The sequence below is a fragment of the Leptonotus elevatus genome, chromosome 4 (genome assembly GCF_054856555.1).
Source record: "Leptonotus elevatus isolate MCC_2025b chromosome 4, RoL_Lele_1.0, whole genome shotgun sequence".
Classification (NCBI taxonomy): Eukaryota; Metazoa; Chordata; class Actinopteri; order Syngnathiformes; family Syngnathidae; genus Leptonotus; species Leptonotus elevatus.
In genome coordinates, this window is record NC_141242.1 from 10,203,200 (window position 1) to 10,211,038 (window position 7,839).

Below are 7,839 nucleotides of genomic sequence, written 5' to 3' on the forward strand. Positions count from 1 at the left end.
AAAAAAAAGACAAAAATAAACATACATTTGTTCAACAAAAAAAAGAATTCCCTCACTTTTTGCCTGCAAACACTTCAAATCAATGGACTGTAAATTAATATGAACATGTCTTGCAAAGACAATAACTGTTTTTTTTAAATAACTATTAATACATTTTTACTTGCATATTAGATTTTCTTTTAATGAGTGTAAAAGTTGATTCAAATCAGTTTTGCACATGAGAGAACACACACACACACACACACACACACACACAGATGGATACATTTTAAAAACGTTGTTCTGTTTGTACATTAAACCCATAACAATTTTATGTAAAATTCCCAATCTCATATAAGAAGGTAAAAAAATAATTATTAATAATGACGTGTTTGCAATCACAAAAAAGAATGCGCACACACACACGCAAAAGATGCACAAACACTGAATTCCTAGATGAGATATTTAAAAAAATATATATGCTTTTTAATCATTCAATTGAGTCACGTTCATTTAAGCATTTGATATAGATTCATAATTGTTTTAGTCTGTGAGAATTATGCACGCACACACACGCACACACACACACACACACACACTTCTCACTCACACACAGATATTCAATTTCAGGTCAAGTGTGAAACTGAAAAAAACGCGTTGTGTAATTCTTGCTTCAAAAAGGAGAAATTGTACATGGCAGACACGGAATGAAACGCAGGACACGAGATCTTCTGACTGGCTTGACAACTGCTGGCCCACTAACGGCTAAAAGTTGAGCTGGTTCTCAATCACAATCAAACTATTATTTACAACTACAAACCCAATTCCCCAAAAAGTTGGGACACTAAACAAATTGTGAATAAAAAATGAATGCAATTATGTGGATGTGCCACATTTTTATATTTTATTCAGAATAGAACATAGAGAACAGGTCAAAAGTTTAAACTGAGAAAATGTATCATTTTAAGGGAAAACGATGTTGATTTTAAATTCCATGGTGTCAAGAAATCTCAAAAAAGTTGGGAAAAGGCCATTTTCACTACCTCTTCTTCTTATAACAGTCTGCAAACGTCTGGAGATGGAGGAGACACGTTTCTCAAGTTTAGAAATAGGAATGCTGTCCCATTCCAGTCTCTCTAACTGTTCAACTGTTTTGGGCTTTCTTTGTGGCACCTTCCCCTTTATGATGCGCTCCAGAAGTGAAATAAGTGGACCGCGGGCTGGACATTTCAATACCCGGATTTGTTGTAATTGGCGCTGCATGTGGTCTGGCATTATCGCGTTGAGAAATGCAAGATCTTCTCTGAAAGTGACGATGCCCGGATGGGAGCATATGTTTAGTCAGTGTGATATAGCGCCCCGGTTTTCCACAAAGAACTTGGAATCGTGATTGGTCTGACCACAAAACAGGTTTCCACTTTGCCACGCTCCGTTTCTTCTTGGTCTGCTTTAGAAATGGCTTCTTCTTTGCACTATGGAGTTTCATCTGGCAACGGCGGCTGGCGCGGTGGATTGTGTTCACCCACAATGTTTTCTGGAAGTATTGCTGAGCCCTTTTTGCGATTTCCCTTACAGTAAGCATTCCTGTTTGCGGTGCGTTTAAGGGCCCGAAGATCCAGTTTGACCCTCACACACAGAGATTGTTCCAGATTCTCTGAATCTTTGTATGACGTTATGCACTGTAGATGATGATTACTTCAACCTTTTTGCAATTTTTCGCTGGTAAACACCTTTGTGATATTTCTCCATCTTTCTGCGCTACATTGGAGGAATTGGCGATTCTCGACCCGTCTTTGCTTCCGAGAGACACTGCCACTCCGAGAAGCTCTTTTTATACTCCAATCAAGTTGCCAATGGACCTCATGAGTGGTAGCGGGGTTTCAGGTGCAATTGACTTTTCCAGCCTCTTGTTGCTACCTGTCTCAACTTTTTTTCCGAGATTTGTTGGCATCATGAAATTTACATTCAATCTTATTTTTCTCTTAAAATTATACTTTTTCTCAGTTTAAACTTTTGACCTGTCTATGTTCTATTCTGAACAAAATATTGAAATTTGGCACTTCCATATAATTGCATTCAGTTTTTATTCACAATTTGTATAGTGTCTAAACTTTTTTGGAATTGAGTTTGTATTATTTGGGGGGGATAATAAAAACACACACAGCAAAATAGATTTTTTTTTCAAAGTTTTATTTATTTAAAAAAAAAGCAAATACACACAAATCAATTATTTTCTTTAAAATGTTTTTGCACATGACCATAAAAAAATGTAATCCTTAAAATGTTATCTTTAAATATTTTATTTTTCTAAACCTCTAAGCCATTTCATAAACAAATGTAAAAAAAAAAAAAAAGTGTTAACATTAATAAAGATAAGACAAACTGCATATTTATGATTTGTTTATTTGTATATTTTTCTCCTCTTTAAGTGCAACTATGGGTCTGTTTTTAAAATTGTATTCATATTCGGACACATCATAGATTTCAACTGTCTCACAACCTACAAATCAAAATCGCTATCAAGACACAAATAGTGGTGAGTCAAAGATCTCTTTTGGTGTTAAAATGGTGGCAGTAGGACAGAGGTGGGAAACCTGAGCAGCCATTTTGTCTGCCGAGGCTTCATTGAGAATCAGGCTTTTTCTTTCTCTTTTTTCTTTTTTGAGGTGGGGGGGGGCTTGTGAGCTGTAATCACCGATGTGAAACGCACACCAATTGTGATGTAATGGTGATATCATTACATTAATTCATACATTCGTCAACACTTCTTAGCCCTGAGGTTTGTCACAACCAAGATGGCCGACTTGCATCAGGAACATATTTTTTTCCCCCCTCCTGCCTTTTTTACCATACACACACACACACGCACACAGACAAAATTGCACATGTTTATTTTTATTTGCTTATAATGTAAATCCTAACATACAGTAAACGTAACCTCGTTTACAATTTTATCTGAGAATATTGGTTTAGATATGTATATAAGATTATGAACAGACCCACCAAAAAGTCTCAAGAAGCCACGCTTGAAAACATACAGGAAGTCTGCTGCTTTGCTTCGAAGTGGCCATTTTATGATCTCCTTGGCCATTTCCTGGGGTCCTCAAAGATGAACTACGAGAGATGTTACTAAATTGCTACCATTACTAAACCATGTATACGAGACAGATAAGTAACGTTTTAGAAATTCAAATTGCAAAACATTTGACTTTTCATTGCATGAAGACAAAAAGCTTGGGAGTGAAGTTTGATGAATTGCCATTGGCTCAGCGCTCCCCGGAATTCTTTGGAACTCCGACCATCAAAGCCGGTTTCAGTTTCATCCCAAAAAAAGTCTCCAGGTTTGCTTGAAATGAAACAAAGTCTACCATTTCTGTTTGAAGGTCATTTTCAGGGGATCTTTCAAAGACAAAATTTTACAGTTTAAGGGGTACAGTCAGATAATAGCTCTATTTTGTTGTAACGCTCATTTATATCAGGTATAATTTCACTATCGACCACTAGATGGCGGCACACTTTATTCGTTTAAGAGATGGCGCAAATGTAATGTGAGCTATTCTTTGGGGGACATTCAAAGACAAACTCCTTGAGATTTTTGCTCCCAAATACAAACGCAATGAGGTGCACTCAACTGCCCACTGCAGTGGAGATGGGTTCAATTGGACAAGTGTACTGTACCATACGCTTGTGTTAGCCAATCAAAGTCGTTCATTAACGTTGTTGTTGAAGCTAAGTTGTTCAGCCGTGACCTTGTTGCAAAGAAACACGCGTGGGTTTCAAAAAAGGACATTTTAAATTGGACAGCATTATGAGTTATTGGGGTTATTTGACAAGACAAAACCATATTTTTTTCCCGTTCATGGGATGACGACAACAACATTTTGTACTATACAGTATTAGAAGAGCAATATTCAACTATATTAGCAATGGAACCATTTATTTAACTTGAACCAATCAGACTTTAAATTGGGCTCGGCTGAGCCAGCTTACTGGCTACTGACTAAGTCACCATTTTTCTGTGCTCCGGTTTGGTCAAAGCAAAATTCCAACTATGACTAGAAAAACACATCTGTAGTCATTTGCATACATTAATACATTTAATAATCAGCGTCTCTGGGGAGTTGCTGGTGGTAAGAGGTGCAATAAGGGTGGGCAATATGCAGAGATTGTACATGGCGCAAAAATACACCAACGTCAAACCGTTAACATTTCGTGTTTGGCAACACTCCAAAATAAATAAGCCAAGCTACCATTGTAGCATCCATGGCTAACACTAGCTTGTATAAAATGCATGTTGTATGCACTGGGCATGTGAGGTGGGGTAGGGAAGGAGTGGATTCAGGCATATTCCACCTATAAGTCAGGTAAGTGGCCACTGAAGGTAAAGGAACACTCTAAAAACTGTTAGGTCAAAAGTAACCCAATTTTGGATAAAAAAATGGACCGATCCACTTTATGGGTCTACTTGACCCAAGTAGAGGATCGGTCCATTTTTGACCCAATTAATTTACAATACGCCACTGGTGCAAACAATAAGTTGAGAAGCTAACAGAAAATAGAAAAAAAAAAAAAAAGAAATCCGTGAATATCTTGCTTCCATTCCTGGTATCCTATCTTTGTGAAGCTTGAGTTTCTGCAATGACAGCGAGCAAAACAAAATTACGGAGCGGACCGGACATAAGTAACACAATTCCGCTGTCGTTGTCGTCTCCCGCTACCCCAAAATGAGACTGGTTGGTTGAATAGGAACAAGCGCACGGCCATCATTGATTCCAAGAACTTCATTCAGCATAATTGTGAGTTGCATTCATCATAATGTGTTTTGATTTCTTTCAATGTCAGTCAATTCAAAATATTGCTTCCCGGGAAGCCGGTCTGTGGGTCTTGTTGGCACACACCACAGTTTAGGGAAGAGGGTGAGTCACGGCTTTGGTCAAATATAAGATCAATTCAAACATGTTGATCAGCGCGTCACTAAATGCAATACACCAATTTTATCTCTTGTGCCGGTTCGGTTTAAGGCTGCCCGGGGGCCATTATATTCAAGGTATGTTTGGTGATGGTCACTGAGGCACAAACTCAGGTGTGAGAGAAGTTCAGGGAGGCCATGGGGAATCCGGATTCGCCATCAACACTGTCAAGTGGAGATAGGGCGCTGCTAGCGTCGGGCAGGTCCGGTATTGGCTTCTTCAAGACGAAAATCGGAGGCCGTGGTCCGTGGTCAGTGGGAAAAGAGCGGCGCCCTCTCCAGGTCAGAGATCAGATCTTTCTTCAGATGGACGTGTTCATGTATTTTGAGGTCAGGAGTGAGGGAAGAATGGAGTGAGAGATGGACAGACAGATGGTCTGAAGTAAAGAAGGTGCTGAGGCAAATGGCGAAGGTTGTGATTTATGTTACTACTCGAACCTATGGAGCCGTCATTTTTTTAAATCTTTTTGTTACAAACTGTGGGTCATGACCCTTCCTCAGATAAGCAGAAGAGGATGGAACGATGGAGGATGGGTCACTTTATAAGTAGCTGGGTTTTCAACGACTGCACTTCAAAAGATTTTAAACTTTGTAATCATCACACAAATAAATTAATCTTCAATCTGGACTCTTTTTTTTTTCTTCTGAAAACTGCTTATGAAAGGGTTTCGAAACAGGTTACATAAAGCAAAAAATGTTTTGTTGTCAAGCAACATTGAGTTTTGTAAGCACTTGCTTACGCAGTCTCCTGTTTTAGCAACGACTTCTCCAATTATTAAAAAATTTGAAGTAAAGATTTTAGTGTGCTTAGATGTTGTGCTATTAGATAGATAGATAGATAGATATGATGTACACAGTTTACATATTGTACTTGTCTGAAGGCTTATTTAAAAAAAAAAAAATGTAAGCCCATGCACCTCCTGTCAGCCATTTTGGAAATTACGTCATTGTTGGATGTCCGTCTGAAGCAGGAAGTTGCAAATGGATTTCCACCACTCACATCCACATAGCGCAGAACTGCCTACACCACGATCATATTCACCAAAATCGCGTTACACTAGCTGCACCACAAATTAGACCTGCTTTCATAAGGTCTAAAGTTTAGTCTATTTTCAACCACCAAATCGTCAAGTGTATAGAATTAAAATATCCAGCATTGCGCAGCGCGTCCCCAAACACGTTAAACAAGGCTTGCGTTGGCACAAAAATGTGTTGGTGCTATAGCTTCCTTCTGTCAATCACGTTTCACAGCTGTGAAATGTGATTTCACCTGTTTTCTGAAGCTGAGCTGTGATTGGTTGGTTGGTTGATTGGAGCTCTGAGCAACATTGACGTCATCTTCAGCAAGTGGCAAAAATGGCCGCCCCCGAGATGGATAAAAAATGACTGGATTTTGCTTTAAAACTCTTATTCCACAAATGTAATATTAATCAGAATGTCATAGTTAGATTCGTGAGGTCACATATAACAGATTATTGTCATGGTTGTCTTTCTTTCTTTTTCTTCTTTTGGAATGGGCGTGGCCAAAAGATGGGGAAGGTTAAAGGGTGAGAAAATGGAAGATGATGCTCATCTTCCATTTTCTCACCCTTTAAGCTATAAGTTGCATTGCAATATTAATAAGGTTCAGTCAAATGATTGAAATTTAGTTCATACACCGAATGCGGCAGTTGGCATCATGATTTTCTCACAATTTAGCTGGATTCTGTACAAAACTCTGATAAGGATAAAATATATATATATATATATATATATATATATATATATATATATATATATAATTTATTTATTTTTATTTTTTATGTAGTGTACTTCAACCAAATGTCATCTTGGAGCATTTCCTTGCAATATCTGAACGGGATTTTGCACAGAAAATGTAATTACTGCAAAAACTAACATATATTTACATGACTTGATCTCATTTTAAGATTTCAAATGATAGAAAATTACAGTATACATTAGATGGACCGATAAGAAATTTTTGCATGGTCCTCACGAGAGGTGTTTATAAAAACTACTGTTGGGTGGGGGGGTAAAACAAATGAACACAATAAAAATTAAAATTTTCATGTGCGACAGACGTCCACTGCATGTGTGTGTGTGTGCGTGGGTGTGTGTGTGCGTGTGTGTGCGAGTGAAAAATAAATAGCAAGGGCAACAGAGAGAGAGAAAGAGAGGAGCGAAAGAATTGTGTGCTGTGAGTCACGACCAGAAATGACGATACACTGCTCTTACTCACACACACACACACACACACGCACACACACGCACACACACGAACACTGTCCCCACCCATTGCAATATCGAGAGAGGGCCACCGTTTTTTCTTATCACGAAGGCCTCAAAGATGTTCAAGTATCACAAAAAGCCAAACACACAAGCCCAGCTGTTAAAAATGTACAATTAATAATATCCGGGAAAAGGCTTCTTTTTTTCTTTAAAATTGTTTTTGATTTTAAGATGTGACCAATAAACACGTGGAAGAGTGCATAGACTTCTTCTTCTTCCATGTGTCTCATAATTAAAAATATATATATATATTGAAAACAATTTAAAAATATCTCTGATGATGAAATATTATGGAATACAAAGAAGAAAGCTTGATTCTTGCATTTGTCTTATCAGTTTGCCCAGCATCGTTTACGTACTTCTTATTAGCCATTGAATCATATTGCGATGAGTAAAAAAAAATAAACTAACAAATTCATCTACAGTGGCTGAGACGTAAAAGGATTTTGTATCGGATAAATACGTTTTCTATAAATAGCATTTTGCAGGAAAATAAAAAAAAATCCTCAAATAAATAACTTCTATGGATTTTATAAAAGGATACAAGATTTCTGCAAATAGCTTTTTGCAACAACAACAAAAAGATAAAAAAAGAAGAAGAA